Source organism: Nomascus leucogenys, chromosome 8 (assembly GCF_006542625.1).
Source record: "Nomascus leucogenys isolate Asia chromosome 8, Asia_NLE_v1, whole genome shotgun sequence".
In the NCBI taxonomy this organism is placed as follows: Eukaryota; Metazoa; Chordata; class Mammalia; order Primates; family Hylobatidae; genus Nomascus; species Nomascus leucogenys.
The window spans coordinates 65,973,535-65,985,709 of record NC_044388.1 but is presented as its reverse complement, the minus strand read 5'-3'; the positions used below and the strand labels follow the sequence as shown (position 1 = coordinate 65,985,709).

At 44.0% G+C, this 12,175-nt stretch overlaps 1 protein-coding gene and 1 pseudogene across 1 annotated transcript in view; one reads left to right on the top strand and one right to left on the bottom strand.

The window, feature by feature from the left end:
- The window catches only part of CAP2 (cyclase associated actin cytoskeleton regulatory protein 2), a 162,776-nt gene that overhangs the window by 25,235 nt on the left and 125,366 nt on the right, over positions 1–12,175 (bottom strand). The gene's annotated exons all lie outside the window — the stretch shown is intronic.
- On the top strand, positions 901–2,250 carry LOC100590171 (annotated as a pseudogene).

Sequence of the window (12,175 nt, the reverse complement as noted above, 5' to 3'; positions counted from 1 at the left end):
TCAAATTATTCACCCACCTCGGCTTCCCAAAGTGTTGGGATTACAGGCGTGAGCCACTGCGCCCTACCTAAACTCTAAGATTTTCGAACCCAGCTGGGCGTGGTGGCTCACGCCTGTAATCCCAGCACTTTGGGAGACCGGGGCTGGCAGATCACCTGAGGTCAAGAGTTCGAGACCAGCCTGGCCAACATGGTGAAACCCTGTCTCTACTAAAAATACAAAAATTAGCCAGGCATGGTGGCACACACCTGTAATCCCAGCTACTTAAGAGGCTGAGCAGGAGAATCACTTGAACCCGGGAGGTGGAGGTTGCAGGGATCCCAGATTGCGCCACTGCACTCCTGCCTGGGGGATAGAGTGAGATTCTGCCTCCAAAAAACAAAAAAAAAAAAAACAAAAAAAGATTTTCAAACCCAACAATAGAGGTAGTAGAGAATTTGGTTTGAGTAGAATCTAACTGTTAATAGTTGGATTAAAAGTGAATTTAATAACTAAGGCTGCTTTGTCAGTCCACTGAACAAACATTTACCATGGGCTACCTTGCTGGGAATGGGGTACTCGATGAGGAAACAGGCATATGTTCTGTTTTTTAAGAAGCTCATAATCTAGTGGAGGTGGCAAATGCACAAAGAAGTAATTGTAGATGAAATGTGATATGAGTCACACATCACATGAATGAGGGATGCTGGGGTGCAAAGGTGGAAGTGACCAGCTGTCCTCAGGACGGTCTGGGTGATTTGCAGGTATCTTTATCCTAAAAGGAGAAGCTGAAGGGCTTTAAGCATGGGGGGAATGTATATAGATAACATTGATCTCCAACTTTAAGTATAGGTCAGGCAACCTATTAATGTTCTTACCCATTTTTAAGAAGCAGAGGCCACTCTTTTTCTGGCTGGAACCATGGAAGGTGTAGAAGAGAAGAAGGTTCCTGCTGTGCCAGAAACCCTTAAGAAAAAGCGGCTGGGCGCGGGGGCTCACGCCTGCAATCCCAGCACTTTGGGAGGCCGAGGCGGGCGGATCACGAGGTCAGGAGATCGAGACCATGGTGAAACCCTGTCTCTACTAAAAATACAAAAAATTAGCCGGGCGCGGTGGTGGGCGCCTGTAGTCCCAGCTACTCCGGAGGCTGAGGCAGGAGAATGGCGTGAACCCGGGAGGCGGAGCTTGCAGTGAGCCGAGATTGCGCCACTGCACTCCAGCCTGGGCGACAGAGCGAGACTCCGTCTCAAAAAAAAAAAAAGAAAAAGCGAAGGAGGCCGGGCGCGGTGGCTCACGCCTGTAACCCCAGCACTTTGGGAGGGCGAGGCGGGCGGATCATGAGGTCAGGAGATCGAGACCATCCTGGCTAACACAGTGAATCCCCCCTCTCTACTAAAAATACAAAAAAAGAAAAAAAATTAGCCGGGCGTGGTGGTGGGCGCCTGTAGTCCCAGCTACTCTGGAGGCTGAGGCAGGAGAATGGCGTGAACCCGGGAGGCGGAGCTTGCAGTGAGCCGAGATCACGCCACTGCACTCCAGCCTGGGCGAGTGTGAGACTCTGTCTCAAAAAAAAAAAAAAAAGAAAAAGGGAAGGAATTTCGCAGAGCTGAAGATCAAGCGCCTGAGAAAGAAGTTTGCCCAAAAGATGCTTCGAAAGGCAAGGGGGAAGCTTATCTATGAAAAAACAAAGCACTATCACAAGGAATATAGGCAGATGTGCAGAACTGAAATTCGAATGGCGAGGATGGCAAGAAAAGCTGGCAACTTCTGTGTACCTGCAGAACCCAAATTGGCGTTTGTCATCAGGATCAGAGGTATCAATGGTGTGAGCCCAAAGGTCTGAAAGGTGTTGCAGCTTCTTCCCTTTGTCAAATCTTCAACAGAACCTTTGTGAAGCTCAACAAGGCTTCAATTAACATGCGGAGGATTGTAGGGCCATATATTGCATGGGAGTACCCAAGTCTGAAGTCAGTAAATGAACTAATCTATAAGTGTGGTTATGGCAAAATCAGTAAGAAGCGAATTGCTTTGACAGACAAGGCTTTGATGGCTCCATCTCTCGGTAAATACGGCATCATCTGCAGGGAGGATCTGATTCATGAGATCTATATCATTGGAAAACGCTTCAAAGAAGCAAATAAATTCCTGTGGCCCTTCAAATTATCTTCTCCACGAGGCGGAATGAAGAAAAAGACCACCCATTTTGTAGAAGGTGGAGATGCTGGCAACAGGGAGGACCAGATCAACGGGCTTATTAGAAGAATGAACTAAGGTGTCTACCATGATTATTTTTCTAAGCTGGTCAGTTAGTAAATAGTACCTGCTCTCAAATTGAAAAAAAAAAAAAAAAAAGCAGGAGACCAAAAAAGTGAAAAAAATATCACCCGACAGTCTCTTTGAACAGGTGGATTATGTTGCTGACAGAACAATTTTTGTTAAGATGTTTCTTCCACAGAGCTAGCTTAGTGGTACTACTGCTGTGAGCCACCTGTCTTTACATATTTGTGGAGATTGTACATAAAGCCACAAAATGAAACAGCTGACATGCCGTGGCACTGTTCCTGGGTGTTTCCTCTCCCTCATCCCTCCTTTATGAGCCCCTCCTCAAACTGTCCTTCCTGGACACAAACACACACTCCCTTCTGTTTGTCGGTTAGATTCTCTTTAACTGCCCATCTCTGAACCATCCTGGCCCAATAACCACCCGGCTTATCATTAATGATCTCTAGGTAGCAGTGACAACTTATAGGTGTCCAATTATACACTTTAAAAGCAGTTTAGGCCCAGTGCAGTAGCTCATCCCAGTAAAGTAAAGTAATTCCAGTACTTTGGGAGGCTGAAGTGGGAGGGTCACTTGAGCTCAGGAGTTAGAGATCAGCATAGGCAACATAGTGAGATCCTGCCTCTACTAAAAGTAAAAAAATTAGCCAGGTGTGGTGGTTATGTGCCTGTGGTCTCAGCTACCTGGGAGCTGGGAGGGTTGCTTGAGCCCGGGAGATTGAGCTGCAGTGAGCTATGATGGCACCACTGCACTCTAGCTGGGAGACAGAGACCCTGTCTCAAAAACTAAAAGCAGTTTCAAAATCACAAAGCCATTTCAATCACAAGTACACTTACATCTTCATGCTACAACTATAGAGACTAATAATGCCTTACAACGGAACTTGTTTTTTTTTTGGTCTCACTATGTTGCCGAAGCTGGTCTCCAACTCCTGGGCTCAAGAGAGCCTCCCACCTCGGCCTCCCAAAGTGACAACTGAATATTTTAATAAAATACTGTTTATTAATTTTTCCAAAGACAAAGAATCCCAAATGGCCTTGTGTAATATGGAACATAAAACATGAACATGATAAGCCTCTCATATAGCATAATAGGAGGGAGTGATTAAAAGAAAGAACTGCCAGTTTTAGAACAGACCTAATGTTTTATACACATAAATCAGATGGTCTTCCTTCACAAATTCATATTCTAGGGTGTGTTTATATATATATATAAATATATATATATATTTCCTTTTTTTTTTTTTTTTTGAGACGGAGTCTTACTCTGTTGCCCAGGCTGGAGTGCAGTGGCCCGATCTTGGCTCGCTGCAAGCTCCGCCTCCCAGGTTCATGCCATTCTCCTGCCTCAGCCTCCTGAGTAGCTGGGACTACAGGTGCCTGCCACCATGCCCGGCTAGTTTTTTGTATTTTTAGTAGAGATGGGGTTTTACCATGTTAGCCGGGATGGTCTCTATCTGCTGACCTCGTGATCTGCCTGCCTTGGCCTCCCAAAGTGCTAGGATTACAGGTGTGAGCCACCGTGCCCGGCCAGGGTGTGTTTATATTTTCAATGTCAAAACTAATTTCTTTCTATTTTATGTAAGATGTACATTGATCAATAACTTAGTGAAACTGACACCTTTCCAAATTTGTTAATTTCCATAATAACTTGCAAATTTTACATTCATATTTATAGCACACTTTTATTAGAAGACAACTATAGTCAAGTAAAAAGGCTGCACATAAAACTAAAAGATGATTATCCTGTATAATGTGAGTGTAACTGAATTGAATTTATGACTTTTGTCTCCGTTCTCTTATTTTTATCACTTACTGGAATTAAAAATTTTTTTTGTAGAGATGGGGTCTCACCACATTGCCCAGGCTGGTTTCAAACTCCTGGGCTTAAATGATCCTCCTGCCTTGGCCTCCCAAAGTGCTGGAATTACAGGCGTGAGCCACTGCACCTGGCTCCACTTCTTAGAATTTTGAGACTTCTGTCAATAAAAAGAAAGTTTCTGGGGGCCTTTCCAAGAACACAGAATTGTTAATAATACCACAGTGAAGTGCTGTATAATATTTTAAATGTATGTTTATTAATAATTTTTAAAAAGTCAATTTGGGGAAAACACAACACTACTGGAATTTCAGATTTCCATGAAAGTACTAACGGCACTTAAATATAGTCAAAATAAAAAGACAGTCCCACAAATATGAAGGAATTGTGGGGCCCATTTGGATCCGTTTTCTTCAGAGGCAAAGCTCCAAACGCCCTTATCCCAAGATACAAAGACCAGGGGAAAGGTCATAAAAACTCAGATCTCATGGTTTTGTCGATGATTTCTGATGGTTTCATGACTCTCCACTCCTCCCACCCTCCTGTGGCCCCTGTATGTCATTCGTTTGTTGATCTGGAAAGATCTGAGCCTTGGCAGTAGATGAAAAAAAGACAGAAGAGAAAGCAAAGTTGCTTTGGAGAAGTAACAACAGCTTAAAATCAGAAAACAGCCTGGGAATAACATGTGCTGTCTATATTAGTACCTGTAAACCAGTAACTAAGTGTTTTTAGGTTTGTTTTTCTCTTAATTTATGCAGATGCTCCTTGACTTATAATGGGGTTTCATCCCATAAACCTATTATAAGTTGAAAATATTGTAATAGTCAAATATGCATTTAATACACCTAATCTATTGAACCTCATAGCTTAGCCTAGCCTAATGTAAAAGTGCTCAGAACACTTACATTAGTCCACGGTTGGGCAAAACCTTCTAACACCAAGCCTATTTTACAATAAAGGGTTGAATATCTCAGGTAATTTATTAAATACCGTACCGAAGTCAAAAACAGAATGCCTGTATGGGTACTCAAACCGCTACCTGTATACCCAGATGTGGCCCTTCTAAAAACATAGGTGGTGATTTCTGTTCTACATGCTCAAAGTAAAAATTTTTGATAAAAGCAGACCAAGCCCTCAGAGCAGAGTCCAGAAGAATATAATGAACACACGGCCAGGCACAGTGGCTCACGCCTGTAATCCTAGCACTTTGGGAGGCCAAGGCAGGTGGATCGCTTGAGGTCATTAAAAAATATATAAAAATCAGCCGGGCATGGTGGCACAAACCTGTAATCCTAGCTACTCAGAAAGCTTAGGCACAAGAATCTCTTGATCCCGGGAGGCGAGACTGCAGCAAGCCGAGATCGTGCCACTGCACTCCAGCCTGGGCGACAGAGCAAGACTTTGTCTCAAAAAAAAAAAAAAAGAGATCAAAAATGAAAAAGAATATAATGAACACAATCTAATATGCTCAAGTGATCTATATATTCTGCATAAATTGCCTTGATATGTGGCCGTAATTATTAGTTTGGCTTTGCTGACATTTAGATCAAATCTGGAATTTCCAGATTGTCTTTTCTTCTTGTCTGCCAGCTTGAGAATACAATTTCTCATAAAAAAGGAAAGATAAAATTAAATTTTCCATGGGAAAACTTTCCAGGGTTAAAGATAGCAGAGTATACTCATCAAAGAAACAAACTCAAGAGGCCCAACAGTTATATAAAGACCAAGAGGGACATGTGGCTTGAATTAGCTGGACAGCTACTTCATTTGGCCAGAAGGGCTTAAGTCTGAACTACCACTAAATTCAGGTTTTTTTCTTTCAGATTTCAGGGGCATACAGAAACGACTGTACTTTCTCCAATTATTTATACTTAGTAGATAGTAGGGGTGGAGGTTAAGGCAAAATAATAGCTGTTAGAAAGATTAGTTACCTTTGGCTCCATATTATATATACATTTTGTTTATTTAGGGATGCTCAGTTTGCATCAAGGGTGCAGACTGGACCAATAAACCGTGGCCAGGGCTTGTCTGTGTGTTCTATTTTTTTTTTTTTTTTGAGACAGAGTCTTGCTCTGTCGCCCAGGCTGGAGTGCAGTGGCGTGATCTCAGCTCACTGCAATCTCCGCCTCCTGGGTTTCGGTGATTCTCCTGCCTCAGCCTCCCGCGTAGCTGGGACTATAGGCATGTGCCACCATGCCCGGCTAATTTTGTATTTTTAGTAGAGACGGGGTTTCACCATGTTGGCCAGGCTGGTCTTGAACTCCTGACCTCAGGAGATCTGCCTGCCTCAGCCTCCCAAAGTGCTGGAATTACAAGCGGGAGCCACTGCGCCCAGCCTGTGCGTTCTGTGTTATGAAGGGTTTGTTTTACCTTTAGAAGATAATCTGCACCTTCCCCCATTTCCCTTTTTAAGAAAATAGTTTTTGCTTAAGTTAATACTACCTTCTGTTTCCTGAGTTTATACCAACTGAGAATGAAAGGCAGTGGGTGACAAGGGACAGGAGCAGAGGAGGTGTGGGCGGCCGATGAGTGTTCCTGAATAAAATGCATTGCCCATTCCATTCTATCACTGGACAGAAGGAAAGACACATTTTGGCTGGGTGCGGTGGCTGACGCCTGTAATCCCAGCACTTTGGGAGGCAGAGAAGGTCGGATCACCTGAGGTCAGGAGTTTGAGACCAGCCCAGCCAACATGGTGAAATGCTGTGTCTACTAAAAATACAAAAATTAGCCGGCATGGTGTTGCGTGCCTGTAATCCCAGCTGCTCTTAAGGCTGAGGCAGGAGAATAGCTTGAACCCGGGAGGTGGAGGTTGCAGTGAGCTGAGTTCACATCACTGCACTCCAGGCTGGGTGACAGAGCGAGACTCCATCAAAAAAAAAAAAAAAAAAAAAAAAAAAGACACATTTTTATGCAGCTTTTGAAAAACAGACATGATCTATAGTTAATGGACTAATGCTTTGGAAATTTCATTGTGATGACAAATGAATACAGTGGATTTAGCAAATGTCTTTGAATCCTATCTGTTTTCAAGTCACTGCTGTCCCAGAACCAGGGTACCAGTCACTGCTACTGATCTCAGGCTGAACTAGAAATGGAGCCTGCATTCAATGAGCTCATAGCTTAGGAAGAGAGGATACTTCTGTGTTCCCAGATGTGGCAGGCACTTGGCTCCCAGACTTTGAGTCTTTGCTCAGGGTGTGCCTAGTTTGGAAGGCTCTTGCCCAATTGACTATCTGGAAAACAGCCTTCAAGCCTCAACCAAAATGTGTCTTTCCTCCTTTTGTAGGGTTTTTGGAACTCTTTTAGGAGGGAATTCCATGTTTCAGTGTGGCACAGTGCCTGAAACATGGTAAGTGCTTCATAAACATGTTACTGAATGAGAAAATAGCTGCTGTATAAGGTAGGAAATGCTAAGCATCACAAAAGAAACGGAGAGTATAGAAGTGCTATGCAGTTGCTGAGGATGGAAGGATAACTTCCAGCTTGTGGCAGGCATGGTGATAAGCAGAGGTTGGAGAAGTTTCTTTTTTCTTTTTTTTTTGAGATGGAATCTTGCTCTGTCACCCAGGCTGGAGTGCAGGAGTGCAGTGTGTGATCTACGCTCACTGCAGCCTCCGCCTCGCAGGTTCAAGTGATTCTCTGCCTCAGTATCCCGAGTAACTGGGATTACAGGCATGTGCCATGACACCTGGCTAATTTTCATATTTTTAGTAGAGATGGGGTTTTGTCATGTTGGCCAGGTGGGTCTTAAACTCCTGGCCTCAAGTGATCCACCTGCCTCGGCCTCCCAAAGGTGCTGGGATTACAGGCATGAGCCACCGCACCCAGCCCAGAGAAGCTTCTTGAGTGAGGACTGTTTCAGTAGACCTTGAAGGATGGACAGGATTTGATGTAAAGAAGCAAGAGGAAGGGGATTCTAGGAGCTGGGGACATGAACACTGTCATTACGATAAATGAAATGGAATTGTTAACAATCACATAAGAACTTACGGATCCACATCAGTGTCGTCTTTCAAAGCCTGATCTTCGGATGCTACAGACTTCTTCATGAAACCACTACTACTCAAAAAAATGTCTTTTTGGTTGCCTTCAGACCTGTTTACAAAAACATGCACACCAAATACTCACTGATGCCTTTATACTCTGCTCCTTTGGACTGAAAAGAGTATTACTCGAATTGATCCCTCTCAGAAGAGGGTCTCAATGGAGTTTGGCCATGTGACAAGATAAAATTCATTGTTAAAGATAGATTATTTGCCACTCCTGAATGACCCCAAAGAGATGGGCCAAGGGTTTCATCTGCTGTTGCCCTTTCTTACTCCAGCCTTGGGAGGGACAGTGAGATGGAGCAAATCACTCAGCTGTGGCAGTGACTGCTGGGAGGCTCCACCTCGGGAAGTGGGGGTGGACTAGGGAGCAAAGGCTGGGGAGTTAGACGCAGAGTGTGGCATCTCAGTGACAAATGACAATACAGGGGTGCCAGCAGCTGGGGTCACTCAAGTTTTCCTCACACACAGTGACCGCCTGCTTTGCTCTGGGGGGCATCTCTGCCTGCCCCCCTAAACCACCACCTCCTGATGTTCCTAAGAGGGGGTGGAGGAAAGAATGGACAACAGGACACACTCAGTTGCACCACTGCCTTCAACGCCATGAATTAAGGAATTTTAAATGAATATTTTCCCAGAATGATGGTTTAAATAAATTAGAAATGTATATTAACTTGCTAGCCCTTATTTTAGAGAGTTTTGAATTCTTGATTATGAAAAAGTTTTGGTAAATAAAATAATACTGACCATTAAAGTAGGCAGCTTTAAAAGCTACTACTATTTTGATTGATGGAGAAAGAGATTTAAATACTCTAAAATGGCCAGGCATGGTGGCTCAATGCCTGTAATCCCAGCACTTTGGGAGGCCAAGGTGGGAGGATCATCTGAGATTAGGATTTTGAGACCAGCCTGGCCAACATGGTGAAACCCCATTTCTATTAAAAAAAAAGTACAAAAATTAGCCAGGTATGGTGGCACGCACCTGTAATCCCAGCTACTCGGGAGGCTGAGGCAGGAGAATGGCATGAACCCGGGAGGCGGAGCTTGCAGTGAGCTGAGATCATGCCATCACTGAACTCCAGCCTGGGTGACAAGAGCGAAACTCCATCTCAAAAAAAAAAAAAGAAAAAAAGGAAAGAAAAGAAAAGAAATACTCTAAAATATTTATGGATTCTTACTGAGGTATGAGGCAGGCTTGACAGGGGGTGGGCAGGACTTGAATGCCAAACCAGACTGAAGACTCGCTGCAGTGGGGGAAAGTGGTGAAAGCACCTCTCCAGAAGACATGCCCACCAGGGCCACGTCAGTTGACCACTGCCATAGCAACACCTGGAAGTTACCCATTTCCATGGCAATGACATGGAAGTTATCACCTGTTTTCTAGAACTTTCTGAATAACCCACCCCTTAATTTGCCTGTAATTAAAAGTGAATATAAATAGGAGAGAAGAATGTTCCCTGAGCTGCTACTCTGGGCACAGTTCCTATGGTCCCTCTGCTGCTGCTGCACACTGCTGCTGCCATAGAAGCTGCTGTCTAACACCGCTGGCTCACCCTTGAATTCTCGCCTGGGCAAAGCCAAGAACCCTCCCAGCTAAGTCCCACTTTTGGGGTTCACCTTCCCTGCATCATTATCAACTGACACTAAAACTCAAAGGTATTTATGAGATAATAAAAACAGTTCTAAATAGAACACATTTACTTAGAGCTTCACAGTACAGCTCTTAATGACTGTGTGTGAAACTGGAGATATTTGACTATTTTTCACCTAAACTTATTCTATTGAAGATATAGCAGAGATTAAAATGAAAATTCACAAATACCCCAAATTTCAAAAGGCAGAAATTGAAGCCATAAGAAATAATCCATCAAATTAGACAACTGGTCCAGAAATAATCAAGAGATGATTACAGGAAAACTTCTTACTCCTTTATTTTTTTTTTTTTTTTTGAGATGGATTCTTGCTCTGTCACCAGGCTGGAGTGCAGTGGTGCAATCTCAGCTCACTGCAACCTCTGCCTCCTGGGTTCAAGCCATTCTCCTGCCTCAGCCTCCCGAGTAGCTGGGACTACAGGCATGTGCCACCACACACAGCTAATTTTTGTATTTTTAGTAGAGACAGAGGTTTCACCATGTTGGCCAGGATGGTCTTGATCTCTTGACCTTGTGATAAAACCGCCTCGACCTCCCAAAGTACTTTGATTACAAAAACTTTTTACTCTTTAATTCTGTAAAACTGCATCTGCCTCCAGTCCTCCAGAAACTGCTCTTGGAAGGTTACTAATAACATGGTAAACATGGCTGATGACAGCCTTTGTCCAATCCTTATTCACCACAGCTTACTGCAGTTGTTATCACTGGCCAGCCTGTTTTTCCTATAGCTTTGAGACCCTCCATTCTTCTAGTTCTCCTATCTCTTGTCTCCTTGATTAGTTTACCCCATTCTTGAAATAATGGTGTTTTCCAAGGTTTTATCCTTGATCTTACTCTCTCTTTTTTAATCATCTTATTTATTTGCCAGTCATTTCTAGGTAGATGACTCCCAACACGTACATCGGGGTCTCCCCCTTCAGTGAATTCCAGGTCTGAATCTCACCTCCTGACTCCATGTGTTTGGACGTCTCTCCTATACCTCCCGCACCTCAAACACAATGCAGTGAAACCCCAGGTGAAGATTTTTCTTCCTTCTCTACCAGCTCCTCGTTATGATTTCCCTATTTTTATATTACCACGATTCTCTCCCAGACTTCCAGATTGGAAATTTTGTGTTAGATTTTATGTCCCTCGTCCTCCAACTCAGTGGCCACTCCATCTCTTTGCATTGCCATTGTCACACTCTAGGTCACATACTAACTACCTCACCCTCTAGCCATCCCCTAAAGTCTCCTAACACTTATCAGGGCCTCTAATCTCTTCACCTCTCCATCTATTGTATGCAATTCGTAAGTCATTATTCACAGTGTGTTGCTTTCTGCTTAAGAACCCATGCAGGCCGGGTGCGGTGGCTCACAACTGTAATCCCAGCACTTTGGGAGGCTGAGGCGGGTGGATCACCTGAGGTATTAGCCAGGCATGGTGGCATATGGCTGTAGTACCAGCTACTTTGGAGGCTGAGGCAGGAGAATCACCTGAACCCAGGATGCAGAGGTTGCAGTGAGCCGAGATCGTGCCACTGCACTCCAGCCTGGTGACAGAGTGAGACTCTGTCTCAAAAACAAAAAACAAACAACAAAACCTATGGCAAAGGAAACAACTTCAAACACCACATGACCCCACCTTCTTAGCATGATGCATAAGGATTTCACCATCTGGCCCCAACCTGCCTTTCTGGTCTCACCTTTTGCCACATTCAGCTCTGTAAAACCACCAGCCTTTCTCTCAAAGTACATTGTTAATGTCTTACGTACACATGCTGAATTCTCTGCCCCAAAACTGCCCTTCCCTTTACTGTTTGCCTAGGGAACTCCTGCTCACCCTCACGATCCAAATCAAGTGTCAGCCCTTTTGTGGCTCTTCCTGCCCACCCAGGAAGGAGTCTAATTCACAAGGCTTATTTTCAAACCTAGCTTTGTATTGCTGTTATTTATTTATGCATCGTAATAAAAACCCTGCTGCTTCACGGAAGAACTGTAGAATCAATATAATGCCTGGTGTGTGTTTGGTACATGGTAAGTAGCCAATAAATAGTTACCAAGGAAGTGAATTACTAAATAAATGAACGTGTAAAAGTGAATGATTTCCCTATAACAACTCCTTTGGCCCAACTTAAATACAGTAGAGCAGTGCTTTTCGAACTTCACTATGCATATAAATTACCTGGGAATCCTGTTGAAAAGTAGGTTGTGATTCGGGAAGGCTGAGGTGGGGCCTGAGAGCCTGAGTTTTCTTTTTTTTTTTTTTTTTTTTTTTTGAGACAGAGTCTTGCTCTGTCACCCAGGCTAGAGTGCAGTGGTGCAATGCAGCCTCACTGCAACCTCCGCCTCCCAGGTTCTAGCGATTCTCCTGCCTCAGCCTCCTGAGTAGCTGGGATTACAGGTCTGCACCACCAC